The sequence below is a fragment of the Trichomycterus rosablanca genome, chromosome 3 (genome assembly GCF_030014385.1).
Source record: "Trichomycterus rosablanca isolate fTriRos1 chromosome 3, fTriRos1.hap1, whole genome shotgun sequence".
Lineage (NCBI taxonomy): Eukaryota > Metazoa > Chordata > Actinopteri > Siluriformes > Trichomycteridae > Trichomycterus > Trichomycterus rosablanca.
Genome location: NC_085990.1, coordinates 39425730 through 39449673, shown reverse-complemented (window position 1 = coordinate 39449673; position 23944 = coordinate 39425730). Strand labels below are relative to the sequence as shown.

Here is a 23944-nt window from a genome sequence, read left to right as displayed (position 1 = left end):
ATGATAAAGTGCTATTAGACCACATTGCAGTTTGAACAAAATATATTTCAGTATTGTGATAATTGTGGGAATATTGGGATGTTTGTAAAACAGTGGCATGGTGTAATATTAGTCAGTTACCTGGCTGTCCAGTAATGTGATAATGGTACCATATCACCAAACCGTACAGTGAAATCCAGCCTCAGTATCATGATGTGATAGTGCTAGATCGCCCAGCCCTGCAGTGAATGACGCTCATTCCTTTCCCTTCACTGAACTCAGCCATATTGTTGTTGATCACACTGGATCCTAGTTGGACGGAAAGTGCTGTAGAAGTTTAACACTTAACGGAATACACACATGAGCAATCTGGATATTAACTTTTTTACAACACTAGTCGACAGTAAGTGATTCGGATCGTTGTACGATTGCTGATCGGATTAAGCGCTATTTCTGTGCTGGTAAGTGTCTGAGTGGAAGCTAGCTTTAATGTTTATTTCTTTGGGGTCAGGCTACTCTCGGTAGCGCTGCTACTTACTGGAGTTTGCTACCAGGCTAACAGCAATAAAAAGTGAATGTACCATTACTTTAAGCGCAACAGAGTGTATACTGTTAGTTGTAGTTACTCGGTTGGGTTAAAATGGACGTGGTGTGTTAGTTAATGCTATCTGGAGTTACATATGTAGCACTTGCCTTATGCTGTTTATTAATTAGCATGCAGGTAGCTTTACCGATTACAGTTGAATGGTCTCGGACAGTTTGCATGCTTTTTAGATACAACAAACTTTTTACCGAATACTTTTCAAAATATTGAATTACTTACTAACTATTTACACATAATGTCATACATTTTTATACCACCTCGCTAGTCAGTGTTTAATTTTATGCGGAACTAACTGGTCAAAGAAAGGTAGCCTCTGCAAAGCCGCATACTACCGTTTTAATGAGTCGGTTAAAAAGTACACGCCGCTGAGTCATTACTGTTTTTACTTTTACACTATTTATTATTGTACTTTCAGACTGTCTATTCTGAGACATTGATGCTAGTGCAACTTTTTGTTACTTTTAAAGCATCTACAAATATGTGAATGCAGTATATAATTGTTATAATGTTCGAGTGTAGTTAAAGTTGAGGAGTGAATGAATGCACGGGGTGTGTTCACTTGCTCATTAATATAATCTGAACAGTATCTGATATTTTTACTTACCGTTTCACAGCTATAGTCTGAGGGTTTGTATATCATGGCAGTTTTGCAATTTTACTTATTTTAGCTTCTGACTGAATGTTTAAAACTTGTGACTAGTAGCTTGGTGGTGTAGTCACGTCAAGTCAACTTAATTTATATAGCGCTTTTTACAATAGACATCGTCTCAAAGCAACTTTACAGAATCCAGGACCAACAGATCAAAATCCCTGTTGAGCAAGCCGAGGGCGACGGTGGCGACGGTGGCAAGGAAAAACTCCCTTAAAATTACAGGAAGAAACCTTGAGAGGAACCAGACTCAGCAGGGACCCCCATCCTCTTTGGGTGGCCTGGAGGATACTTTAAATAAATAGGATTTACACAATATCATACACGCACAAATTAAAATGAACTAAAAGTTATAACTAGCAAAAATAATTGGAGTTATTATTCAGTCCAGTCTGTGATAAAGTCTGTAGTGAGTTCTTGACATTTTTGGTGCAAACACGCCAGGTTTCCATCACGTCTGGCAGGAGCAGCATTGTAGGCACGGCAGTACCTAGAGTAATGTCATTTAAAATTTCTTGTAAGTGATTGACTATACTTCTCCTTGCCCAAATTAGCAAGGCTGACAGCACCTATTAAAACTACAAGGCTAAGTAAAGAACCTAAACTGTCAGTTTATGCGAAGAGGATTTTTTAAGTGATAGTCCAAGAACCACCAAAACAAAAGTCTGCTACAAATTAGAAGGTGCTGGAACATGGGTAACAACTTAACGTGGCCTTTGTGGTAGTGCAGGAAAAAGGCCCCTTGCTCTTGAGCTTTTTTTTGTTTTGTGTTGACTGCAACATTCTTGTTTCATGTGGCAGAGGTGGTCAGGTGGTAACGAGTGTATGTTCTAATGTGGTGTTTCTGGGTACAAGGACTACAGGAATAACCACTAGACTTGGTAGTATCACATTGCATAACACAATCTTTTACTCTTTTACTCTCACATCTACAGCCTATTGCAATTAGCCTATTGCATGTTTTGTAAGGTTGAGAGTACCTTAACAAAATCCATGCATTAATGAGGAGAACCAAACTTCACACTGACCAGGGTTGAACCTCTTGCTGTGTAAAGCCCACTCTACCAGCTGTGCCATTGTGCTTACTGACAATACCTTTTAACTATAAAGATTTATTACATCATTAAAAGTATCAAAGACAGCAACAAAAAATATAATAATTATAGAACTATAATACAGTGGTACCTTGAAACTCAGCGTCAGTTGGTTCTGCGACTGGCGTTGAGTTTAAAAGGCGTTGAGTTTTAAGGTATTTTTTCCCCATAAGGATGTATGGGAAACTTGTTAATGTGTTCCATGGTTCTGTGAAACTGCATGTATTTCAGGCTTTTGTATAATAATAGGGTTGTTTTTGACACTTATACACTAAAAATAACACAAATATAATGTAAAAACACTGAAATAAAAAGCTGATTCTTAGGCCGCTTAGGTGGCGCAGCGGTAAAGTACGCTAGCACACCAGAGTTGGGGTTTCGAATACATCGTATCGAATCTCAGCTCTGCCTTCCGACTGGGCTGGGAGGCTGCATGAACAACGATTGGCTGTTGTTCATTGTTAGGGGTAAAAAGTCGGATCATAGGTCCTTATAACAGGTTCAACTGCGGCCCCTGTTGGCTGACTGATGGCGCCTTAAAAAAATCTGAGGAATAGTGCTGATGGGGGTGTGGCCCTCCGTACACAGTGCTCATCAGTGTATGAACTCAACTCGTGCAGGTGAAAAATGCAGTCTGTACTGACTACGTGCCGGAGGGGGCATATGTCAGTTGAGAGGCGTCCTCAGTCAGCGGTGAAAGGTCGAATCAGTAGGGCTGGGTATCGCCACTAATTTCCTGGATCGATTCGATTCGATTCACAAGGTCCCGATTCGATTCGATTCACAAGGTCCCGATTCGATTCGATTTCCGATTCGATTCGATTTCGATTCAACACAGTTAGGCATATTTAAGTTACATTAACAGGTTTTTGTTTAAATATGTAAAGATGTTCAGAGAACGAGTGTGATAATTGTACAAAGAACACTCATTATTAAAAATATTTGTGTATTTTGTTTACATAAATAATTAATCCAAAACAGAAAACAGTAACATTAATTTTTTATTATTATTTTATATGTCTGACACGCTACAACATTGTAAATGTAATGTAAACATACACCTGGCTGTTGAACAGCTTATGCCAAGTTTACACTACACGACACTCTGATTAACACCTGGTCGCTGTAATGTTCACACTACACGACTGATCGGCGATGGGGGGTTTTACACTACACCATCTATCACCAGGGGGAATCACAGGCGAGCTTCTCTGGTCTCCAAAACTACGTTTTGTCACGAAAACACACGTGAGAAGTGATGAAAGGTTTAATGATACCACGTCCAAACATGCACATCAACAAGTAGCGAGCGATCAAAGTTTGTGCGCTGATGAAATAAATGAATCTGAGTGGATTTGGCGACACAAGCAGCATGGCTTGTTCTATAGTGAATTGGAGGTTAATAAATATTTTGTTTTGTAGAGAACGATCAGGTCAGAAATACTGTAAAACTCGTGTGCTGATGTATTCTGATAGAAACTATATTGCGCTCCACCACCTGTTTACAACCTCTCCCCTGTGTTTCCCCTCGCTGTTTCTCACATTGATTGAGAGCCGAGTTTTGATCGCAGAGCGAACACCGAGTTCCTCCCGAATCCAGCACCGACCCGTCGCCGAGCGAAAATCAGTGCAAGAACTTGTGTAGTGGTCATAACTTGAGCTTCTGCCATGCTAAACTGATGTGCAGGTCAGATCTCGTTGCATGAAAAAACAGCGGCTGGTCACGCGAAATTAAAGGGGGTAACAGATTTCCGTGTGCACCGTAAAAAGGGGCGTATTTAAAAGATCGATCTCGCGTTTATATGAATCGATATCGGATCGTTCAAATAAAGATCGATTCGAATCGAAAAATCGATTTTATCAACCCACCCCTATGAATCAGTATAGAGGATGCAATCAGGGTAATTGGACACGACTAGATTAGGGGAGAAAATTGGGGGAAAAAAGTGGGAAAAGTAGAAAAGAAAAAAGAAAAAAGAATAAAGAAAAGCTGATTCTTACAATTTCTCAGAACCCTGAGCTGTAACACAAGTCTAACAGTGAAACAGGGAGGAAAATCCAGATAAACACAGATACATGTGGAGCTTTCAGAGTGGATTTGACGGTTATTCCACACAAATGCAGTTTTGTCCCATATGCACACTTAGATGACGTATTTATGCACTGCTCAAGCCGAGCGCTGAACAAAGCAAATGTTTATTGTTAATTTGAAATTAAATAAATACATTTTTAAAAAACAAACTGAACACGTTGAGTTTAAGGGAAACGTTGAGTTTAAGGCTACAAATTTCTCGACGAAGGGCGTTGAGTTTCAAAGATTTTGAGTTTAGGGGACATAGTGGACAAGGTACCACTGTATGACTAAAACAGCACTCTTGGCATTTAGTTCTTGCTGGCTGAGGATGTTTGTGCCAAATGTTCCTGTTTAAGGGAGTTCAACCAAAACATGTTTACATACCACTGCTCAGAGCAGGTACATTTTTAAAATATTTAAGGTGAAATACATTTGATAAGAATGTACAGCCAGTATTGGGATTGTGCTTTGTACTTTGTTACATAGTTTGTTCTGGTTTCTCAACAAAAAAAAAACTTAGTGGCCTTTTGTATTCTACATATCTCCTAGTTATGCCATGTACCAATATAGATACAGCTGGCATCAAGTATTTAACACATAAGAAAGCTGAAATGGTCCAAAACTTCTGCTGTAAGTATTAGTGGAAATATGTCCCATATACTTCTATGTTTATTCTACACGGTGTTACTGTGGTCTACCATTTTTCTGTTGGACATAATCCAGGAATAATCTTCAGGGTTCCAAAGCTTGGAATCACACCCACTTTCTCACTTACATGTAGATGTAATTAGAGCAGCCAATCAACCCTTGGCATGTTTTTTTGAAGGTGGAAGGAAACAAGTGACTGGAGGAAATCCATGCAGAAAATTGAATAACATGCCAATCGTCTGACAGACAGTAACCTAAAATAAGGTTTAAATCCAGGTCTAAAGCTAAGACGTTTTCCTTTATTGGGGTAACTGCAAGATTTTTTTTCTCTGTGTATATATTTATTGTTCTTGCAATTTGTAAGATGATCTGTAGGTGGATTTTGGGACATGTGTCCATATGGTGCAGCTCTGCTATTCATGGTATTCTAAGCTAATGTTTAAATGAGGGAAACAGATGTTCTAGTGCATTCCTAGGATCACAATTGTTTGCTGCATTTGGTACTGTGGTACAGTGTAGCATGTTTAAATATATAGAACATATCAGGTAAAACCAGACAATTGAATTAAATATACAAATATGCAATAAAATCTTTTTATAAAAATATAATTGTAATTTTTACCTATCAGTTTATACTAAATCACTCATAATGATAAAGTGAAAATGGTTTTCCCAAAACTGTATGATTTAATATTTTATAGCAGCAATTAAGTGCAAGTTTTGTTGAATACTTCTCTACAAGCTTTGCACACCCAGATTTGGACAGTTTATCTCACTTTCCATGGCAAATTTTCTTAAACTCTGTTAGATTGGATGGCAAGTGTCTGGACTTTGGCTATGCCACTTAAGGACATTCATCTGTCCAAATCCACTCCAGTGTTGTTGTGGCTGTATGCTATGGGTAGTTAAATGGTGAACTATTCTGAGGGTGTGCTCTTCAAGGCTGTTTCTTTATTTGGCTACATTAATCTGTGTTTCATTGTCTCTGCCACTGACAAGCACCCCCATAGCATGATGCTTCCACCACCATGTTTCACTATTGGGATGGTATTAGCCAAGAGAGCTGCTGTTCTTGTTTTTCGTCAGACATTGTGCTTGTTGTCCTGCCTGAAGAGACAAAGAATCCTTTTCCTCATAGCCATAAGGACAATGTTTTTCACACGCCATTGGCTATGCTCCAAAACAGGCTGTTATAAGTCTTTTACCCAACATTGGCTTCTGTCTTGCCACTCATATTTGTGGAGTGCCTCCGAATGGTCGTCTGACCAAGTTCTCTCATCTCTTAACACAGTTTTGGAGCTCTTATAGAGTGATTGTTGGGTTCATTCCTACCTCAATGACCAATGCCATTCTCTCCTGGATGCCCAGTTTGGCAGGAAAGCCAACTCTAGGAACATTTAATTGTGGCAAGCTTCTTCCATTTAAGAAATTAAGGCCACTGTATACCTGGAACCACCTAAAGTCGTAGATATTGTTATAAATACTTGCTTTGGCCTATGCCTTGCTACAATTAGATATCCACAGACAAATCCTTGGACTTCCTTGGTGCTGACAATGCAGTGTAAATTGTGGCCCCTTGTAGACCCAGGTGAATTAAATTTTTCAGTCAGTGAAAATTGCAACAGTTGGACTCCAGTTGTGTTGTAGACACATCTTAAGGGTAATTAAAGCAAACAAGATACACATGACTGCAATTTGGAGGGAGTGTCAAAATATTTTAGTAAATAAAAGATTTTAATACACATTTCAAAAATTCACTGTGTCATTATGGGTAATTAAGTGTAGATAAAATGGCAATTATTCATTTCATTTAAATGTTATCGACTAGGGATGTAACGATACACTCTACCCGCGATGCGATGCTATTCACGATACTGGTTTCACGATACGATTTTTACCCGATTTTTTTAAACTGAAATTGAAGACAAGTTTCCTTTTATTATTTCTTAAAAAAAAAAAAAAATACTGTATTTGTGATTATCTTTTATTTATCTAAATAATGAATGCCCTTTTATTTCTGAGGTAGGTACACACTATGCAAAACAATTTTGAATTAAGCCCAATTTGGCTAAAAAAGCCAGAATCTGGCAACCAGGCGTATAGCGCTAGTGACGTCAACCAGGCGAGGTGTATAGCGCCAGTGCCTCTGCTGTTTAAAGTGAATATCGATATTCATATATATATATATATATATATATTCATTTTACATGTCAAATCGATTTGAATTGTGGAATTTTTGAATCGGTTATTAACTGTCTTGTGGTGCTTCGGTACATCCGTATTATCGACTGCTTTATCCTCGGGTCACGGCTGGCTCGGTTTCACCAGGTAACACTGGGTGCAAGGCATAAAACACCCTTGGAGGGGTGCCAATCCATCACAGGGCTTTGGCAGTTAAAAAAATGCTTGAGTAGTCTTATTTACCATTTTTTTAATCTAGCTTGGGTCTAAATGTCATATTTATCTGTTCGTTCTTACATCAAGCAATAAATAAATTCATTAATTTATTTCTTCTTCTAAATACATTCGCACCAGTAAGAATTCTGCCTGACTGTTTACACCCACGTTTAGTGGTGTAACATAGATTTAATGATGTGTGAGTTGTATCAAACTGGTATTTTGGTAAAAAACCCCAAAAGTCATAAATATGTGAGATAGATCAAGCGTTACGATAATGAATTCTTATCATGTTTTATAATCTTGTTTAGCAAGTTTTTTTTTTAAATCGTGGTTCAGTACATCCTGCTGACTTGATGCAGGTGCATGTACAGTTAAAGTTATAATCTTACATTTACTTCAACTCAACTCAATCATTACAACTCAGATTTATCCACTCCACACATTCCATGTTAACAAACTATAGTTTTAGTAAGTTGTTTAGTGTATCTACTTTGTACATGACATAAGCAATTTTTCCAACAAATGTTTACAAACAGAATAGTTTCTAGTGGGTCAGAATCATGTTGTGGGGGTGCTTTGCTGTGGGAGGGACTGGTGCCCTTTACAGAATAGATGGCATTATGAGGAAGGAAAATTGCGTGGAGATATTGAATCAACATCTCAAGACATCAGCTAGGAAGTTAAAGCTTGTGTGCAAATAGGTTTTCCAAATGGACAATGACCCCAAACATTCTTCCAAATATGCAGCCAAATGGCATAAGGACAACAAAGCATGTGTAAGAAAGAAGGCTGACAAACCTGACTTGATTTTGTTGGGAGGAATGGGCCAAAATTCCAGCATTTACTGTAAGAAGGTTGTAGAAGGCTACCTGAAAAGTTTCAGCCAAGTTAAATAATTTAAAGGCAATACAGTAGACCCTTGACTTACGAGTTTAATTGGTTCCGAAGGGTTGTTCTTGAGTCAAAATGTTCGTTAGTTAAACCTATTTTTCCTGTAAGAAATAATGTAAATGAAATTACCAGACCTCCCAAACCCCCCCTTACCTAATCTTTCTAATGTCTTAAATGATCTTTTTTGTTATAAATACGAGTGTATTTTCCCTTAATCTTAAATTATAGAATAGATTTGTGAGTGCCGTAGATCATCACAGCCGTGATGTTATTCGCGATAACACACGACCTCAAGTGTTCTATTGCTTTCATACAACAGTTTTCACAAAATAAAGAAAAAAAATAAATCAAAGAAGCCCTGAATTTCATATTAAATATGCTTTAATATTGACAATACCTTCCGCCAAAAAGTAGTTCCACAACGAATATAAAGTTTAACACTACAAAGCAGACATCCCAAGTTGCAAAAACTCATTTCAGGAAGGTAAGAACAACAAGAAGAAAAAGTCAAGAACCTCTGAAGGGAAAAAAAAGAAATAAAAAAACCTCTTGCACACACCAAAGGATATAGGTGAAAACAGAACTTCTAGATGCTGCTAACAGGGCTATTAAGCTAACTGTTCGCGTTACAAACACATTAATGTTCCCTACATAGTGCACTAGATTGTGTATCAGATCATGGATATATGTTCCCTACATAGTGCACTAGACTGTGTATCAGATCATAGATATACAGTATGTTCCCTACATAGAGCACTAGATAGTGAATTAGACAATTGGTTATGTTCCCTACACAGTGCGCTAGATTGTATATCAGATAACGGATTTAAAACGTGACCGGGAAAAAAAGTCTGTGTCGCCTGCGTGCGCGTTTGTGTGCATGAAGCTTGTCGTTAATGGCAACGCGTCAGCGGAGTAATACCATTGTGGTGTGAAAAGACCGTGCTGTTGTCACGAATATCAGCACGGCTAGAACGCTTCTCAACCAATCAGATTGTAAGGTCGGAACTACCTGTTGTATAAATTCCTGTAATAAACAATAATAAACAACAATACACAGCAGTACTGTACATAAAACACATCACATTTCAGTACGCGTGTGCAGTACTATACACCATAATACATTTCCTTCTTTTTTTTATAAAATGTATCTACCAGAAACAACAATAACTCATATTTCTCTATTATTTCCTTCTTTATTTCAATAGTATTTTATTTTGTAGGTGTAATTGCACGAAAGAAAGAATACTTTACTCAGCGATTTCCTTTTTCTCTCTCACTCACTGTCCCCACTGCCTGATACACAGTGACAGCTACTGGCAAGAGTAATTATACAACAACGAATAGTAATAGATTTGTTCATTTTCTCAGCACTACGCTTCCTCTGCACATTCTTTGAGGCCATTTTAATATCGAATTTTACAAAATATAAAGAAAACACCGAAATAACACCATCCGCTGTCCACTCACTGTATATATACTGTATATATATATATATATATATATATATATATATATATATATATATATATATATATATATATACAGGGGTTGGACAAAATAACTGAAACACCTGTCATTTTAGTGTGGGAGGTTTCATGGCTAAATTGGACCAGTCTGGTGGCCAATCTTCATTAATTGCACATTGCACCAGTAAGAGCAGAGTGTGAAGGTTCAATTAGCAGGGTAAGAGCACAGTTTTGCTCAAAATATTGCAATGCACACAACATTATGGGTGACATACCAGAGTTCAAAAGAGGACAAATTGTTGGTGCACGTCTTGCTGGCGCATCTGTAACCAAGACAGCAAGTCTTTGTGATGTATCAAGAGCCACGGTATCCAGGGTAATGTCAGCATACCACCAAGAAGGACAAACCACATCCAACAGGATTAACTGTGGACGCAAGAGGAAGCTGTCTGAAAGGGATGTTCGGGTGCTAACCCGGATTGTATCCAAAAAACATAAAACCACGGCTGCCCAAATCACGGCAGAATTAAATGTGCACCTCAACTCTCCTGTTTCCACCAGAACTGTCCGTCGGGAGCTCCACAGGGTCAATATACACGGCCGGGCTGCTATAGCCAAACCTTTGGTCACTCGTGCCAATGCCAAACGTCGGTTTCAATGGTGCAAGGAGCGCAAATCTTGGGCTGTGGACAATGTGAAACATGTATTGTTCTCTGATGAGTCCACCTTTACTGTTTTCCCCACATCCGGGAGAGTTACGGTGTGGAGAAGCCCCAAAGAAGCGTACCACCCAGACTGTTGCATGCCCAGAGTGAAGCATGGGGGTGGATCAGTGATGGTTTGGGCTGCCATATCATGGCATTCCCTTGGCCCAATACTTGTGCTAGATGGGCGCGTCACTGCCAAGGACTACCGAACCATTCTGGAGGACCATGTGCATCCAATGGCGGTGCCGTGTATCAGGATGACAATGCACCAATACTCACAGCAAGACTGGTGAAAGATTGGTTTGATGAACATGAAAGTGAAGTTGAACATCTCCCATGGCCTGCACAGTCACCAGATCTAAATATTATTGAGCCACTTTGGGGTGTTTTGGAGAAGCGAGTCAGGAAACGTTTTCCTCCACCAGCATCACGTAGTGACCTGGCCACTATCCTGCAAGAAGAATGGCTTAAAATCCCTCTGACCACTGTGCAGGACTTGTATATGTCATTTCCAAGACGAATTGATGCTGTATTGGCCGCAAAAGGAGGCCCTACACCATACTAATAAATTATTGTGGTCTAAAACCAGGTGTTTCAGTTATTTTGTCCAACCCCTGTATATATATATATATATATATATATATATATATATATATATATATATATATATATATATATATATATATATATATATATATATATATATATATATATATATATATATATATATATATATATATATATATATATATATATATATATATATATATATATATATATATATATATATATATATATACACAGTGTATCACAAAAGTGAGTACACCCCTCACATTTCTGCAGATATTTAAGTATATCTTTTCATGGGACAACACTGACAAAATGACACTTTGACACAATGAAAAGTAGTCTGTGTGCAGCTTATATAACAGTGTAAATTTCTTCTTCCCTCAAAATAACTCAATATACAGCCATTAATGTCTAAACCATTGGCAACAAAAGTGAGTACACCCCTAAGAGACTACACCCCTAAATGTCCAAATTGAGCACTGCTTGTCATTTTCCCTCCAAAATGTCATGTGACTCGTTAGTGTTACTAGGTCTCAGGTGTGCATAGGGAGCAGGTGTGTTCAATTTAGTAGTACAGCTCTCACACTCTCTCATACTGGTCACTGAAAGCTCCAACATGGCACCTCATGGCAAAGAACTCTCTGAGGATCTTAAAAGACGAATTGTTGCGCTACATGAAGATGGCCAAGGCTACAAGAAGATTGCCAACACCCTGAAACTGAGCTGCAGCACAGTGGCCAAGATCATCCAGCGTTTTAAAAGAGCAGGGTCCACTCAGAACAGACCTCACGTTGGTCGTCCAAAGAAGCTGAGTGCACGTGCTCAGCGTCACATCCAACTGCTGTCTTTGAAAGATAGGCGCAGGAGTGCTGTCAGCATTGCTGCAGAGATTGAAAAGGTGGGGGGTCAGCCTGTCAGTGCTCAGACCATACGCCGCACACTACATCAAATTGGTCTGCATGGCTGTCACCCCAGAAGGAAGCCTCTTCTGAAGTCTCTACACAAGAAAGCCCGCAAACAGTTTGCTGAAGACATGTCAACAAAGGACATGGATTACTGGAACCATGTCCTATGGTCTGACGAGACCAAGATTAATTTGTTTGGTTTAGATGGTCTCAAGCATGTGTGGCGGCAATCAGGTGAGGAGTACAAAGATAAGTGTGTCATGCCTACAGTCAAGCATGGTGGTGGGAATGCCATGGTCTGGGGCTGCATGAGTGCAGCAGGTGTTGGGGAGTTACATTTCATTGAGGGACACATGAACTCCAATATGTACTGTGAAATACTGAAGCAGAGCATGATCCCCTCCCTCCGGAAACTGGATCGCAGGGCAGTGTTCCAGCATGATAATGACCCCAAACACACCTCTAAGACGACCACTGCTTTATTGAAGAGGCTGAGGGTAAAGGATGGACTGGCCAAGCATGTCTCCAGACCTAAACCCAATAGAACATCTTTGGGGCATCCTCAAGCGGAAGGTGGAGGAGCGCAAAGTCTCGAATATCCGCCAGCTCCGTGATGTTGTCATGGAGGAGTGGAAAAGCATTCCAGTGGCAACCTGTGAAGCTCTGGTAAACTCCATGCCCAGGAGAGTTAAGGCAGTTCTGGGAAATAATGGTGGCCACACAAAATATTGACACTTCAGGAACTTTCACTAAGGGGTGTACTCACTTTTGTTGCCGGTGGTTTGGACATTAATGGCTGTATATTGAGGTATTTTGAGGGAAGAAGACATTTACACTGTTATATAAGCTGCACACAGACTACTTTTCATTGTGTCAAAGTGTCATTTTGTCAGTGTTGTCCCATGAAAAAATATACTTAAATATCTGCAGAAATGTGAGGGGTGTACTCACTTTTGTGATACACTGTATATATATATATATATATATATATATATATATATATATATATATATATATATATATATATATATATAGAGAGAGAGAGAGAGAGAGAGAGAGAGAGAGAGAGAGAGAGAGAGAGACACGGTCGGAGTCAACTTGTTCATGACGTCACGTGTTTTGCGAATTTCTGTTCGTAATCTGAAATTTGTTCGTACGTTAAGTTGAAAAAGATCGTTCATAACCCAAAATGTTTGTAAGGTAAACTGTTCGTAACTCAAGGGTCCACTGTACTACCAAATACTACATACTAACCTCTGAACCACTGGGAATGTGATAAAAATATAGACGTGACCCTACTGACCTGAGCGAGGAAATGTGTACTAGAATTAAATGTCAGAAACTGTAAAAAACTGAGTTTGAGAATGAATGTGGCTAATGTGTATGTATGTTTAACCATTACAGGCTTGCACACCATGTTCAATTCTTCATTATTTTGTATTCAGTTCATATCATTTATTTATCATTAATGACAGCACAGTAAATTAGACACAAAGCATACTGTCCTGTTAGGATTGGGCGAGCAGCACTTATGATGGGCCAGTTTTGTACTTAAGTCACTTTTCCTAAATCTGAGGTGATTTATATATTTAGAATTCTTGAACAAAGTTTTTTGAATCGGACATAATTCATGCTCTAATTTTTGAAATGAACACAATAAAGGGTTTGGAATATATTCCTTGGTGTGAATCCCAGTGGTCACAATTCTGCATTTAATCGTCAAGCCTTTGACTCACCAAACCCCCCAGAGACTTTAGCACAGCACTGGCTTCTTCTTACTGTTGCTGATGCTCTCAATTTAAATATCAATTTGTTACCTAATAGAAATGACACTAAATTTGTTGTTAGGCTGTCCTTAGCAGTATACAATGGTACAGATTGGTAATGGCTTTCTTAATGCATTGAATAGCAAAAAATAGTGATTGACCTATATGGAAAAATGCTGTTTTCTATAAAGGTTCATTCTGATTCTGGTCAAGCAGACCTGGATTTATTCTAGGGCTGCACGATATTTCGTTTCAGCATCGTCATCGCGATGTGTGCATGCGCGATAGTCACATCGCAGGACGTGCGATGTTTCTTAATGCAAATTATATCAAATACGTCATGCTACAACTTTTTTGCTGCTTGACTCAAAACGAAAATTCACACCGTTCTCATTTTCAATGACGGCTCACACGCCTTGTGTACTGAGCAGCAGCCAGTCAGAGGACTCATAGGATCCGGGTTCATTGAGATTTCGGACTCGTGATTCCTGATTCAGTACAAAGATTCGAATCATTAACCCGGTTGATTCAGGAACCGCCCAGCTCTAGTATTGAACAGTCTAATCTGCAACATTTCTCTCCCATTGATAAAAATACGGAACAAAGCGCGTCCCGTATCAGTTCAATACGAAACGCGACATTTAGTTTTCAAATACGGAACGATTCCGTATTTTGCGGGACGGTTGGCAACCCTAGTCACAGCGCTAACATGTCAATATAACATCTCGATTCGTGTACAGAAAACGGTTACATTTCCTGACAAGCCCAAACTTGCTCGTTAAAAATCAATAATTGTTTATTTATGTTTGAAAATAACTTTGTCCGCTCCGTCAGCCATGTTTATTTTTCTGTGAGAGAAGAGATATTGAAGCTTTCTTAGTTTAATGCTCAGTTTCAACCAAGTACAAAGTCATAATAGCTTGTCATAATCTTTTGTATCCCCTGTAGACACCACCCTTTTTCACAGATGAGTCCCTTATTTAGAGTAAGATACATGCATTATTAATATTATTAATAATGTGGTGAAAATTCCTGCATTTTATTTATATCGCAATATACATATATATCGCAGGGGCGGGAAAAATCGCAATGTCAGTTTTTTCCAATATCGTGCAGCCCTAATTTATTCTAACCCCACAAATGTCCTTGGATGTGTTAACTAATAGAAAACAAACTATCTTTCTAATAATATAACTCTAAAATCACAATACACCAGGACCATACATAAAAACACAGTGAGTTAAAATCTGCTATTGCTGCTGCACGTTTTGAAATTTCTGGCAACTGGTCACTTGGATAGCGCCAGCTCACCAAAATTTGACTTCTCTCAGCTGTGCCACCAGCCTGGCCAGACCCGTAACAGACACAGTTGCTCATGTCTGAGAAAGGGAATACAGGATAGGAAATCACCTCCTTGCCTCTTAAACATTTTTTTTTTTCTCTTGCTTCTTATTTTTCTCTTATTTTTTTTAGAGTGTAAATAATTTTTCTGTGTGATTACTACTACTGTCTTTCTTCTGCTGCTGCTCTATTGGAGAGATGCCACTCGAAATTTCATTGTACTTGTGTATAGTGACAATAAAGATTCTATTCTATTCTATTCTATTCTATTCTATTCTATTCTATTCTATTCTATTCTATTCTATTCTATTCTATTCTATTCTATTCTATTCTATTCTATTCTATTCTATTCTATTCTATTCTATTCTATTCTATTCTATTCTATTCTATTCTAAACAGTTAGTTCTGCTGTATAGCCATGGGTCCAGTAGGAGCAGTGGAAGAGTACAGAGAGAGTAGTGTGGGCCCCAACAGTGGCTGCATGGCACAAACTGGACTTTTTCTGCACAGTTTTATGTTCATATAACTTGTCTACATTACTGCCACATTCAGTTTTGCACTGCCTTTATAAAGACATGTTGATATAAGGTTCTGTGATGTGTTTTATATTGTAACAGGACACTATGTATATGGTTGTTGGGTTGTTGATTAATCGTCCACTAATGACACTTGTTTATCGGTTAGAAAAAATCAGCAAAATTTTAATTCCCATAATAGATAGAATCAGCTTAGAATCAGCTACAATCAGCTACAAAATGATACATATCTAGTTTTATTGTTTTCAGGTAAATTAGTTAAAGGAAGCTGTATGTCTGCTGCTTCCCTGTTTTAAGCAATAATCTTATTTTTCTCACAACTTGACATATGACAAATATAAACAGATATACAGATACAGTGGTACCTTGAAACTCAACGTCAGTTGGTTTTGGGAGTGCCGTTGAGTTTAAAAGGCGTTGCGTTTTAAGGTATTTTTTCCCCATAAGGATGTATGGAAAACCTGTTAATGTGTTCCATGGTTCTGTGGAACTGCATGTATTTCAGGCTTATGTAAAATAATCGGGTTGTTTTTGACACTTATACACTGAAAATAACACACATATATTATTAAATTAAATACAATTAAAAAACAGTTAAAAATCAATTAAAAATACAATAAAACTTGCTCTTTATCTTTACTTCTTTACTGTTTCCTTATGCTTCTTAATTAGTAGAGAGAACTTATGAGCAGTAATAATTAAGAGAGGTTTAGTGTTTACATTAAGCTTTTTTTTTTTAATGATAAGTGTTTTAGACTCTCACGGAAAAGCTGATTCTCACAGTTTCTCAGAACCCTGAGCTGTAACACAAGTTTAAAAGTGAAACAGGGAGGAAAATCCAGATAAACACAGATACATGTGGACGCTTTCAGAGTGGATTTGACGGTTATTCCACACAAATGCAGATTCGTCTCATATTCGCATATGTTTTTTCTTTCTACTTAAAAAGTGGTGGTGTTTAATGTCCTTGAGGGATCAACAATTCTATTTGATTAGTAAATAAATATGTATAATATTTGAATGTCAGATGGAGTTATTCAATACCGCTGAGTAAACATACATGCAGTTTGTAAAAGACTAAATGTTTGCTCAACAAATATGTTTATCCACCATGTTAGTTCACTAAAATAGAATTCTAGCATCTCATTGTCAGACAAGCTGACATTAGATGAGCTGTATCATAGCTGTTTCTTCACAACCTGTTTTTATGTATGAAATGCCAAAATAGACCCTATCTCTAGTGTGGTTGCTAGCTGTAGTTCAACAGGATGTGTGTGTGTGTGTGCCTAAATGTTTAATTTTGTGGGCTTAAAAGGCAAAGCTTCAGCATTACTGTTATGTAGAAATGTTTAGTTTTATCAGTCGTCCCCTATATACACATGGACAAAACATTGGAAACGGGCTGAAATAAACATCCTTTATTGTTTAGCTTTTTAATTTGGAATATAGAATATTAACAAAAAGCAAGTACATTGGTAAGAAAAAACCCTAAAAATTTTAAACTGTAATATTATAAAATCTGTGATACATCTAAAATATTTAATGAGAGAACTCAAACTAAAGTATATTTCTATTCATGTTTTATGTTTTAAATAGTAAATCGGAACATCTTAAAAATCAACCATGTTGTTCTGTTTTACTGGGGTATAAATATGAGGTGACACAGGCCTATTTTTCTTACTCATTTATTACTATGAGAAGGACCAGACTATACAGTACAGTAAGGCTGCATTCACATAACATTTACTGTGTGGCTGCGTGCTTGTTGTCGCTGACCAGAGCATTTAAACCTTTCGCATTATAGGCGGCAAAACCGTTTCTTCTGGCTGTGCCACAGAGCGCCAGGTTTGAAAATAATACACAATATTGACTGACAGTATTGACAGTTTATACAATTCTTATTCATTTGGGTGGTGGGTCATTCTTAGCACTGCAGTGTCACTGACATGGTGGTGGTGTGTTAGTGTGTGTTGTGCTGGTATGAGTGGATAAGACACAGCAGCACTGATGGAGTTTTTAAACACCACTTTGTCACTACTGGGCTGAGAATAGTCCACCAACCAAAAATATCCAGCCAACAGCACTCTGTGGGCAGCGTCCTGTTACCACTGATGAAGGTCTAGAACAGACCTGGGCATTGTACGGCCCGCGGGCCACATCCGGCCCGCGAGACATCCCCAACCGGCCCGCATGAGGTTCGTGGCAATTAAAAATTAGATGTAAATAAATGTACATCAAACATGCAATATAACAGGACTGTTTTTGACGAGAGCGCTGTGTCTTTAAATATCCGTACGTTTCGATTTGCGTATGCGCGTGTGTGCGCGAGTGTATCAGCTTCACTGTAATACGAACAGAACTGAGAGTGATTGACGGTCGAGTTTTTAACAAGACACGAACTTCTGAATTGTTTATTTACTAAAGTCAGATGTAACGCTGGTTAAGGATCAGAATTTAGGCTCTAAATCGCTGTTGCGGTACTAAACAGACACACAAGCATATGAACGATGCGGAGCGTCACACCTGAAGCTTCTCTAACTAAACTGCAAAAGCAACAAAGACTGTTTTATAAAGTTTAACACATCCAGAACTGAAGCAGTCAGAACCAGCTCTGTTATTTTAAAAATAATATTAAACAATAACAAAGGACTGAAAAACAAATGAGGTAATTAGACTCAAAGCAAAATAGTGTAAAGTTTAAAAACCTGCACATTTTGTTCACATTTGTTTTTGCATTTGTTTGTTTAAATAGTAAAATAATGTTGATGTTTTTACTCTGCCTACTTCTAATTTTCTAAATGTACCATCAAAACATTAACAGCTTATTAGAACTGTACAATTCACTGCTTTTCATAAAGAGTGGACAGTTGTAGCCTAGTGGTTAAGGTACTGGACTAGTAATCAGAAGGTTGCTGGTTCAAGCCCCACCACTGCCAGGTTGCTGCTGTTGGGCCCTTGAGCAAGTCCCATAACCCTTAATTGCTCAGACTGTATACTGTAACTGTATTGTAAATCGCTTTGGATAAAAGCGTCTGATAAATGCTGAAAATGTAATGTAAATGTAAATAAAAAGATCAAATGAATATTGAGCAGAATTAAGTTCACCTTATTGGTCCGGCCCTCCACAACAGTCCGAGTTTCTTATGTGGCCCCTTGGAAAATTTAATTGCCCACCCCTGGTCTAGAAGATGACCAACTCAAACAGCAGCAATAGATGAGCGATCGTCTCTGACTTTACATCTACAAGGTGAACCAACTAGGTAGGAGTGTCTAATAGAGTGGACAGTGAGTGGACACGGTATTTAAAAACTCCAGCAGCGCTGCTGTGTCTGATCCACTCATACCAGCACAACACACACTAACACACCACCACCATGTCAGTGTCACTGCAGTGTTGAGAATCATCCACCACCTAAATAATACCTTCTCTGTGGTGGTCCTGTGGGGGTCCTGACCATTGAAGAACAGGGTGAAAGCAGGTTAAAATTATATGTAGAGACACAGATGGACTACAGTCAGTAATTGTAGAACTACAAAGTGCTTCTATATGGTAAGTGGAGCTGATAAAATGGACAGTGATTGTAGAAACAAGGAGGTGGTTTTAATGTTATATACAGACGTACAGTACAGTGAAATTCTTTCTTCACATATCACAGCTTGTTTGGAAGTTGGGGTCAGAGCGCAGGGTCAGTTATCGTACAGCGCCCCAGAGAGGGCCCAACAGTGGCTGCATGGCAGAGCTGGGATTCAAACTCTCAACCTTTCAGTTAATAGCCCAAAACTCTACCCACTAGGCTACCACTGTCCCAAAGGGGGTATTAAATCTTATTAAAGCTACGAAACCCCAACAAGCGATTCTAGGATTGGTCTACATGTCTCACAGTTTGCTAGTCGCCTTGCTGTATTTTTTTCTCACAATATTGAGGGCCTTATAAAACAGTATGAATCAGTTTTTCTTCACCATGTTTGTGTGTCCCTTTTGACTGTCATAAACAGTGTGTCTCATTGACGGCACTTTGAAAAGATCAGCGGCAAACTGGGTCAAAGTTCCATCAGATTGAAAATTGAGCACAGCGGCAAGTAGGGCTGGGCGATTTTGCAAAAAAAATAAAATCTCGATTATTTTAATATTATTACCGATTGTCAATTACGATTTCGATTTTTTTGTTCTTGTATAATGCAATTGAAAAAGACTCAAATGTCTTTTTTTTTTTGCATTTTAATTTAAAAGACTGCAGAAGTGAGAAATAGTAACAGCACCACCTATAATTATCATTTCAAGAGACTCAAACTTTATAATGATAACGATATAACAATAATCAAAACAAAATAGAAATCTTAATTAGCTATATCCTTTATAAAAATAGCTCACAAACAACCCTTACTTTAAATATTGTGCAGCAGAACCTCCTTACATTAGGAAAAGTGCAAAACTACAAAAAGTTCTTTACAAGTTTCTTTAAAGGAACACAAGCCTGTGAAGTGAGTCTGTATCAGTATCTAGGGGGGGGGGGCATCAAGTAATCACTGCTCAGCTTTGATTTTGTCCTCTTGTGACTCTGGGGGGTGGATGGAGGTCTTAAGATCTGCTTCTAACAATATAGACTACAATTCCCATTCTCCCACGGACTGTCACGTGACTAGCACATGTCCCCGGTCAGTCAAACCTGATCGGGCTCATCGGCTCCGGAGTTGTGATTCAGTTCGGCTGTGTTTGATTCAGTGACTCTTATTTGAACTCTGTTTGTGTGTCTCGTTTTGCCGATCGTGTTTGCGCTCCTTATTACTGAATCTAACCGTTAGTGTGTATAATCCTTGTTGTCTTCCGTTTACTGTTTTAGTTTTCGCTGGTTTTGGACTCTACCTGATTTTGTACACTGTTTTCGCCCTTTTGATATTAAACTTTCCCTGATTTATATTCCGCAAGCGTCTGATCAGTTTCTGCCTCGTGACATGTTAGTATTTTAATTCAAAGATAAAGTATGTAAACAATCGCGATTGTCACATTTCTAACATCGGGTGAAAACGTTCATGCGAATTAATCGTGAAAATCGCCCAGCCCTAGAGGCAAGCACTAAACATCGCAAGTCAATCAGCAAATCCCGCTGTGTACAGCTAGGGAAAGTGCAGCAGCAAGGTAAGAGGTAAGCCTTACTTTGTACCGCCAGTACAGATCTAGTTTTTTCCAATTCCTTGTTACAATCCTATGCTGCTTGCACCATCCTGTTCCACCATGACCAAGTCTTGAAGGCCATAGCAAACACCATCAGCTGTGGAATTGGCCACTGCAAGCGCCTCCGCCATGTAAAGAACACCATTTCTTTCATCCGGGCTGGGGAGAAGCCATCATCAGCTGCTAGGGCCACCTCATCTGGCCTGCTAACAACAGCACAAGACTGGGAGTTGAAAGTTGACCTGGGGAAGCAACTGAAATTCCCAGGAACTGTTGCCACCACAACACTGCGGCCTGACATGCTACTTATCTCAGAGACCTCCAAGCAGATCGTTCTCCTGGAACTCACTGTACCCTGGGAGGAACGTATCAAGGAGGCCAACGAGAGGAAGAGGGCAAAATACACTGAATTAGTGGAGGAGTGTCGGAACAACGGGTGGCGAGCGCGGTGTGAGCCCATTGAGGTGGGATGCAGAGGGTTTGCTGGCCAGTCTCTCTGCAGGGCCTACAACATTTTGGGCATCACAGGGCCCAGTAAGCGAAGGGCCATTAAGGAGGTCACTGAGGCAGCAGAAGTTGCCTCAAGGTGGCTGTGGATAAGGAGAGGAGAGCCGTGGGTGGGGTAACGCTACCTGGACGCAAGCTGGGGCCCGATCAGCCCCAGCTGGGTCGCCTGGGTGAGAGTGTATGATGTTCGAAAGACCCAAAACACTCCGTGACCCCAGGTAACATCACTGATGATGTGTCCAGGTTGCATCAAGTTGATGTACAGTGTATCACAAAAGTGAGTACACCCCTCACATTTCTGCAAATATTTCATTATATCTTTTCATGGGACAACACTATAGAAATAAAACTTGGATATAACTTAGAGTAGTCAGTGTACAACTTGTATAGCAGTGTAGATTTACTGTCTTCTGAAAATAACTCAACACACAGCCATTAATGTCTAAATAGCTGGCAACATAAGTGAGTACACCCCACAGTGAACATGTCCAAATTGTGCCCAAAGTGTCAATATTTTGTGTGACCACCATTATTATCCAGCACTGCCTTAACCCTCCTGGGCATGGAATTCACCAGAGCTGCACAGGTTGCTACTGGAATCCTCTTCCACTCCTCCATGATGACATCACGGAGCTGGTGGATGTTAGACACCTTGAACTCCTCCACCTTCCACTTGAGGATGCGCCACAGGTGATCAATTGGGTTTAGTCCATCACCTTTACCTTCAGCTTCCTCAGCAAGGCAGTTGTCATCTTGGAGGTTGTGTTTGGGGTCGTTATCCTGTTGGAAAACTGCCATGAGGCCCAGTTTTTGAAGGGAGGGGATCATGCTCTGTTTCAGAATGTCACAGTACATGTTGGAAGTCATGTTTCCCTCAATGAACTGCAGCTCCCCAGTGCCAGCAACACTCATGCAGCCCAAGACCATGATGCTACCACCACCATGCTTGACTGTAGGCAAGATACAGTTGTCTTGGTACTTCTCACCAGGGCGCCGCCACACATGCTGGACACCATCTGAGCCAAACAAGTTTATCTTGGTCTCGTCAGACCACAGGGCATTCCAGTAATCCATGTTCTTGGACTGCTTGTCTTCAGCAAACTGTTTGCGGGCTTTCTTGTGCATCAGCTTCCTTCTGGGATGACGACCATGCAGACCGAGTTGATGCAGTGTGCGGCGTATGGTCTGAGCACTGACAGGCTGACCTCCCACGTCTTCAACCTCTGCAGCAATGCTGGCAGCACTCATGTGTCTATTTTTTAAAGCCAACCTCTGGATATGACGCCGAACACGTGGACTCAACTTCTTTGGTCGACCCTGGCGAAGCCTGTTCCGAGTGAAACCTGTCCTGGAAAACCGCTGTATGACCTTGGCCACCATGCTGTAGCTCAGTTTCAGGGTGTTAGCAATCTTCTTATAGCCCAGGCCATCTTTGTGGAGAGCAACAATTCTATTTCTCACATCCTCAGAGAGTTCTTTGCCATGAGGTGCCATGTTGAATATCCAGTGGCCAGTATGAGAGAATTGTACCCAAAACACCAAATTTAACAGCCCTGCTCCCCATTTACACCTGGGACCTTGACACATGACACCAGGGAGGGACAACGACACATTTGGGCACAATTTGGACATGTTCACTGTGGGGTGTACTCACTTATGTTGCCAGCTATTTAGACATTAATGGCTGTGTGTTGAGTTATTTTCAGAAGACAGTAAATCTACACTGCTATACAAGCTGTACACTGACTACTCTAAGTTATATCCAAGTTTCATGTCTATAGTGTTGTCCCATGAAAATATATAATAAAATATTTGCAGAAATGTGAGGGGTGTACTCACTTTTGTGATACACTGTATATTACAAGTTCTGTTTCCATTTACCAGTCAGCTTTTCCGCTCAAGGAGAGCAATTCTAATCTCCACGTGACTTTCCTGACTGCTCAAGCCAGAAGAAACTCAGCCTGACCTTTCCTCCTGACCTTAGATACGGCCAGTTGTTTTTATTGGACACCTGGACAGGCCGGTGGCACTGCTGAGATTCCAGCTTGCTGGTGGTGTGCTAGCTCATTAAATCTCTGTACCACCCGAGTCCCAGAAAGAATTCTTTCCTAATTGGTTATTTGGTTCAAGTTTATTGTAGCGCCATTACTGAAGCTGGTAGAAAATAATGATGTGTAAGGTTATGGAATGTGTGGAGCCCTGTCTGTGATCAACAGTTTTGTATGTTCATATACCCCTGGCATGTTTTTCCTGTGTCCAGTCTGTGTTCATGCAATTAATATGTATAAAAATGTGAACAGATGAGGTTGGATGTTACGTGCAGACATGGAAAATAATGCTTTCATTAATTAACCATGCATGTAACCAAAACCTCCAGCTCTTTCATCACAGTGACTCGCCTACAACCAAGCTGCATAAATGTGTGAAAGGGTTCTTGACTTGTTAAATTAACTAGCTGAACTGTAAACTAAGGATGGGCAGTTTTGTTTTGTATCAGGAGTCAAGTTTTAATAATGAAAGTAGAGATGCATGAGTACCGATACTGGTATCGGGTATTGGCCCGATACCGCGCTCATTAACTTGTACTCGTACTCGCAAACGAGGCTCCGATACTAAACATCCGATACCGTG

At 39.5% G+C, this 23944-nt stretch overlaps 1 protein-coding gene across 1 annotated transcript in view; it reads left to right on the top strand.

Annotated features, from left to right (window-relative positions):
• The first annotated feature begins 361 nt into the window (after positions 1-361).
• Positions 362-23944, top strand: part of plekhf2 (pleckstrin homology domain containing, family F (with FYVE domain) member 2) — a 50255-nt gene continuing 26672 nt past the window's right edge. The window contains exon 1 of the mRNA XM_062992099.1: positions 362-440. The gene's annotated coding sequence lies outside the window, so the exon portion shown is untranslated. The remainder of the gene's footprint in view (positions 441-23944) is intronic.